Consider the following 7,161-nt stretch of genomic DNA (forward strand, 5'->3'; position numbering starts at 1 on the left):
GAATGTGGCCTGTAGAATCCATAATTTCAAATAGTTCCAAGATCGAGCTACTAGATCAAAAGTTACAGCCCTTTGAATTGTTTGTCGAAATTGGTTTTTTGCCCATAACTTTTGATTGAGGCGTCTAATCGAAAAAGTACAAATCGTTTTGGATTCTACGCACCAAAATTAATAAGAAAAAGTTTTTTCCTGAGAAATTTTGGTGCAGTCGATTTTTGGTAAAAAAAAAGGTTATATACACTGCCTTTTTTTTGGCTCGAAAAAAAATTTGTCTCAGATCGAGATATTACGGTTTGAAATTTCGACCAAAAATTCTGACAAACCGTTCTCGAGATCGGTGCGTCGTAGATATGTCCCCCGTTGGAAAGGTCTCGACAAGCGCTATCGATTGGCGCTGTCAGAATGTCGACCAATCGATAGCGCTGGTCGAGACCTTTCTAACGAGGGGTCGGAAGGCATATCTACGACGCACCGATCTCGAGATATTACGGTTTATCAGAATGTTTGGTCGAAATTTCAAACCGTAATAATATAAATATAAAACGGGGGGGGGGGCGGAATACTCCCCAATGTACGTACCTTTCATTCGCCCGAGTATACAGATGATTTCATAATGATTGAAGAAATAGGAAATGTTTTCATAATGATGAAGGAAATGAAGAAAAAGGATTATACAAATTTCCTTGATCGTGGGGGGGGGGGTATAGAATGAGTACTAATGGGCAGTTACATCCGTATTAGATGAAAACCGTAACGAAGCACCCCGAATTACGGGGTACGAGTACGGTGGTAAATTTATACCGGCTACTTTACGGTCGATGTTCCAGATCCTTCACGTGGACACGCAAAATTGTTGGAGTTACCGTTTCTCCGGGGCTACCGAGACCGCCCCGCCCTTCCGTAGATACCGCCGAACTGGTTGCGCCGACTACCGTTGGGTGCAGTAATTACATTATAATTTCACCCCGAATTTACGCGAGCTACTCACGTTCGTCGCAAAACATTCAACCGAGGTTTTCGATTTTTGTGTGTATGTGGCGGGGAGGGGGGGGGGATGGAAAGAGCATGCATTGGCCTGAATATCCAATTGTTCATAATGACGGTATCATATATGATTTTCCTTTGCTAGAGGGTTCTCTCCATATCGCGTAAACTTCCTGGGTACTAAGGGGCAGTTACATCCGTTTTGGGTGACATACAACCTGTGCTGGGAGGGGGGGGGGCATAGAATAGCCCATCCAGTATTCGTACTTTTTATTTGTCCGGGTATTTAAACGATTAAATAATGATTGTAGAAAAAGGATTACAAAATTTTGCCAGACGGGGGGAGGGAGATGGCGTAGGGGAATGGAGGGTATTCCACAACCCCCAGACCCGTCAGTGCTACGTGTCCTTCCTTTCGTTAACTCCTGAGCACCCTTGTGATGTAAATGTGGGTACCAAGGGGCAGTTATATCCGTGTTTGGTTAAAACATACAACCGGGGGCCGGAGGGGGGGAGGTATGGAATACCCCCAGCCCAGAGTACGTACCTTTCATTGCTTTCAATGGTTTCATAATGACTGTACAAAGGGATCATAGAATTAGGTAAACAGACGATTTCATAACGATGTAGGAAAAGTGTCATACAACTTTCCTATGAGGGGTGGGGGTAACTACCCGGGGTACGTTTCCCTCTCTGCCAAAACCTTATCCCTTCAGTACGAATGTGAACGCGAAGGAAATGAAGGAATGGAGAAGAACTGAATGAAAACCAAAAGAACGGAAAAAAAGAATGGGCGAAATGCAAGCAAATGAAAAGAGATATAGAAAGCAAGGAAGAAACGAAAAAGAACGGAAAAGTACGAAATGTACGGAAGGAAACGAAACATTGGAGAAAGAAACGCAAAAGAACGGAAAGGAAAATAACGATATAGACACTACTCGGAATATAACGGAAGAAAAGGTGATGGGAAAGTGGAAGGCGGAAGAAAATAAAACAAAAGCGGAAGTAAACGAAATGAACAGAAAATAATGGAAGAATGCGAAAACGATTGGAAAAGGAGGTAAAGTAACGCAGACGAAAGAGGGGAAGCAACAAAAACCAGGGCAGAAGGCAGAAGAAGAGAACTTTCTTTCGTATCTCTTGCTTTTCTCCCTTTGCAGTTGTCATTTATGCGTGTGAAGTGCAGGCGAGTTCGGCATAAACCAAATAATTTAGCCGGCTGGACTTCTGTGTGAGAATTTTTTTTACCAGTGTTGTCTCAGGAGTCCACTTGCAGAGGTGGTTTTCGTTTATGAGTAAGAGGTGTGACTTCAAAATCAGGAGACAAATGGCATGATACACGAGGCATTAGACGCTAGGAAGGTAGTGCAGTAGCCAGTGGCATTAAGAGGTGGGCAGTTGACGGCTGGAAGTAGGCAGTAGCTGTCAAACAGCAATCAGCAAACAGTAATTAAAAGCGAAGAAAAGTGAAAGTAAAAGATGTACTGAGAAAAGTCTAAGGGCAAGGACCAACGGTCAGGGGGTATGAGCCTAGAAGCTAGCAAGGGAGCAAGCACGACGCATGGTATAATTACGTGTTTGTATAACGCCTAATGTAAAACCATCGCCGAGCCATATAAATTTATTGAAATCAGTCTAAGTATCAACGCTTCGTTGCAACGTGTCTTAAAATTGACAGCGATTAATTTTGTAAACATTGCAAACCCAGAGTACGTTACTAAATCTTCATTAGATTAGAAGTCAGTCAAGTTTCGTACGTGTATCTATTTGGGTTAAGTAAGACAATATCCGATACCTTGTAACGGTAAAAGCGAAACCGTCTCCTTATTTCATCTCGTAAACGTTCAACGTCAGCAGCATAAAGTAAAGGAGCTTAAAAAGAAATAATCTAAAAAATTCTTTATAAACTTAAATTGAAATCAAAGTATTCGAAACGGAATAATTAAAGCTGTAATATTCAGGACGTCGAGAATATAAATAAGATCCTCGAGACGAGCGGGATGAGCGAGAAGAAGAGGAATGACCGCAGGTTTATGAGAGACCGCAAGATAACTAACGTCGTTGCGGTTGAGGAAATTAAAATTACTTCGGAATATGCTTAGCTAAGCTTAGGGAAATGGACACGGTTCGAGTAATAACGATTTATACTCGCGCCGCCGGAAAACTCTAAAGCCGAAGAATTTTTACCCAAATCTGCTTTTGATCCGAAGCGAAAATTTTAATGCATCTGTTAGGATTTAAGTTAGTTAAGACGGGAAGATAAAAAAAATTGCAATTTATTTCCCGAATCCATTAAGTTTAGCAAATTCACTTTGTATTTAGTGAGGGTTTATACGAGTGCTTTCGGTTAACCAAAAACCGCAATGGACCCATTACTATAGTCATTAAATGCTCACGTGAATCGTAAAAGGATTGATGAAGCTAAATCTCTCTGTAATTTTGCGAAATCCTTCCAATATGATCGTAAGGAACTTCTTACAGTGGAACTACTTAAATTATCTTTTGTAATTGGTTTACGAGAAACATCTCACTGCAGTTGAAGTAAAATATTGCGATAGTACCACCCCTTCAAATTAAGTTGCGTTCTTTCATTTAAAAGACTCTTGAACGCAGATGATCATTGAAGTTTCATATGGAGGGTAGATGCACCTTTTGCTTCCTTCTCGCTGTTTGATGTTTGCTGTTCGCTGATCGTTGCCAGCTGTTTGCTGTTGGCTGATTGCTGTTTACAGTTTAATGCTTACTGTTTACTACTTCCTTATACATGTCGCCGACCATGTGTCGCGCCCGCCCCCTAGCTAGCTTCTAGGCTCATACCCTTTGCCTTTAGACCTTTCGCAGTACATCTTTTATTTTCACTTTTCTTCGCTTTTAATTGCTGTTTGCTGATTACTGCTTACCAACAACTGCCTACTGCCTACTGCCCACTTCCAGCCGCCAACTGTTCACCTTTTAATGCCACTGCCTACTGTCTAGAGTCTATTGCCTCGTGTACCATGCCATTTGTCCTGATTTTTACTTCGCGGCTCTTACTCATTTACGTGTAGCAACAATAGATCCCAAAAAGGCGCGTAAAAATAGCCGAGTAGCAATAATAAAAAGAAACGAAAGAGAACTCTACACGACCTCAGTCGACGATACAAAGAGCTATTGTAATAAGAAATCTATTACTATTACTTACAAAGAAGATACCTAGATGACGTAATCTACATTAGATAGAAAAGAACGTAACAAGTTTAGAGGTATTTCGAGATTCGAATATTCGTACATTCAGGGACACCTGAGGTTTTAAGGTTAGAAACTCTAACGAATTTCACCGGAAAGGGCCCATTTTGATTAGATTCTTCTATTTCACCTTTGGCGTAGTTTTGCGAAGACGCTGTTGAATTTTTTATGGTGCACAAAGTGTCACGTGTATCCTTTTTGGATCGCCGTGCCAACCGTTCGAGTACCTTGAATATTAGCGAAACTATTAATTTTTCTGTAAAGGTTTGCAAAATTCAAAAAACGAAAAATGACCCGTACGGAGAGAACCGTTCATTTTTCATATTGAAAGAAAGGTATTTTTGAAATCACCATGACCGAATGTATGTATAAGATCTCATCCAAAAAGCGATGATTTTTGCCACTTTTTTCCATCGGTTTTGTATGGTATAGCTGTAATGGGGATTTTCGACTTCGTTTTAAATAATTGACTTTTTCATATCGATTTTGATTTAAGGCACTTGCGACTGTACTGTAGGGATAGTAAGCATATATAGCAGAAGTAAAAATTTTGACGAAATATTTTGTATTTTTGTTTCGATTCAATTTCACAAGACACACAACCGAGGGTATTATACCTCGGCTTCGGCGACTGCGCCGCCTCGCCTCGCGCATTCGCTCAATCCGCCGACGATTTTGGAACACGGCCGATCGATATAGAGCAACGTAAAAAACCGCATCCTTCTAGTCCTCGGCGGCGTTTCCGTATAAACGCCAACATAGGAAAAAAATGTAATTCATAGTGGTGTGGGATGAGGAGGGGGGGGGGTACAGCTCGATTTTGTCTCCCACATTAAAGTATACAACCGAAGGTGTAGTTAAGCTGCAATTGAATTATTTTGGGAACTATCGATCGCTGTAAGGCTTACGATACTTTAACGCAACCAACTCGTAGGGGTGTACAATGCGAATACACGTTTTGTACAGCCAAAGGTGTAAATGTAACCCTGCGAAAAGGTCGTTTTGTATTTATTTACAGTATGTACGTAGCGCAAGTTTTGTAAAGTAACCTAATTCAGAATAATTGAACACTTATGAGAAGTGATTACGCCTAACATTATTTTACTGACATCGCAAAACTTGCGGCCAACAGAAGTTCTCGAAACTTCTCGGCGATTGGGTTACAATGGTCAAGTACGGTCAGCACCATGAAGTACTCCGTCATGCTTAAAGTCTCACGCACTACGCCGCAACGCCCTAAAATCTTCATTACTCCGGGCCACATTAATTTCTTGGTTAACGTCAAGACGTCGTACCTTGACGTATTTACCCGGCACGGGGGCGTTTATCAAACTTCCTCCCGGGGCACGCTAATTATTTCGTTGTAGGCGACACGCGGCGAAACGCTCGATTACCTAACAAGTGCATTAGGCGAGGTTTTTTGCCTTCGCGATATAACTGAAATAATATTTGGGTTAACTGGGGAATTAGCTGCGTCCCCCTTTATTGCTGAAGGTGCGATTGAGACGCAAGTCGAGGGAAACGTAGAACTTGCCTCGAAACAACCCAGTGTTGTCTTATGGCTAATCTGCATACGGCCTGCTGAAAACTGATAACGTTAGAGCGAGAGGTGACGGTAAGTGGTAATCCTTTGGGGAGGAGGACGGAAATTCAATTCGAGTTAACCAAATAACTATTCGTAGGTAGATTAGTTTGTGTAATAATAATTGTAAATGGGGCCCTTTGATTTTCCTTTATCGACGGTTTGGCGTGTTTGAAGTAAGTGGAACAGATGTTCGTTGTGGCCGAGATTTATTCCCTTCCGGTTTAGAAAGCGACAACTTCCGGAGATAAAGTATGCGTGTATCCAGATAGCACCTCAATTAATACGATTTACAAACATAATCGCTTGGGGTGTCGCGTGCGGCTATTATTATACCTTTCCGGATTTGCTCCATTCGTTGGAACTGCATTTTTAAGCAACTTGATTTGTGCGAGGACGTTAACCATAATTTCCAGGACGTATACTTTGACCTTACCAACCTGTACGGTGAGCCTAGAAAATATCCGCCGAAGCTGTTTACCACAAGAGTATGGCATTTCATTAGGGAAAATATAGCCGGAAAAGGCAGATTACAAGGCTTTTAATTTAGCGAAAGTACCTCAGATTTGGGAGAGAAAAAAAATTCCCCGACAGTTATATGCATCGGGTGTGATATTACATAACGCAAACAAGTCTATATTTTATAAAACACAGATTACCACTTACTTTTATGTCTTCATCTCCGAAGGAAAGGAAGAGGATAAAAAAAGGCGTAACGCTCTAGAATTCAGCTCTACACACACTTTTAAGCTCTATATGCAGCGGGATCGATTCCTGATGGTGCATATTTAAGCCCGTAGATTGAGGTAGGGCGCGCTAGGTATGCTAAGCAGGACCTTTTCGGATATGAACACGTCTCCACACATCCCCGTCAAAACCCCATTCCCCCCTTCCTCCGCCCGCCGAGTATTAGCAATATCCTAGGCGTCTTCCCTCGCCTCATCGTACTCACGAATGCGTATTTACATAACCGCATCTTTACTAAATAATGCGCGGTTTTGGAAACCTGTTTTGTTACATGTATTCGTGCTCGAATCGAGATTGAATAATCAGGTAACGTCATATTGTTGACAGCCCCTACCGTTATAATATCCGCTTAATGGAAACCCACCTTTTATCCGAAATATTCCGTTTGCCTGCGTAACTAATAAATTAGGGCCTCGAAACGCTGACGCAATACGTAGCGTTATTACCAATTTTAAACATCCTACTTAGGGAGCGCTGCATAAATGTCTGAATGAACATAATTAGCGAGGCACTTGCATGCCATAATTAAGATACAGCGTACCTATATGCATTTACTTACTAAACTAATTAACTCAAATCTAATTTGCCTCCAATAAGTCCTTTGTTCCCTTTAGCTTCTTTCA

Source organism: Photinus pyralis, unplaced genomic scaffold (genome assembly GCF_008802855.1).
Source record: "Photinus pyralis isolate 1611_PpyrPB1 unplaced genomic scaffold, Ppyr1.3 Ppyr1.4_LG9, whole genome shotgun sequence".
NCBI classification, from domain to species: Eukaryota; Metazoa; Arthropoda; class Insecta; order Coleoptera; family Lampyridae; genus Photinus; species Photinus pyralis.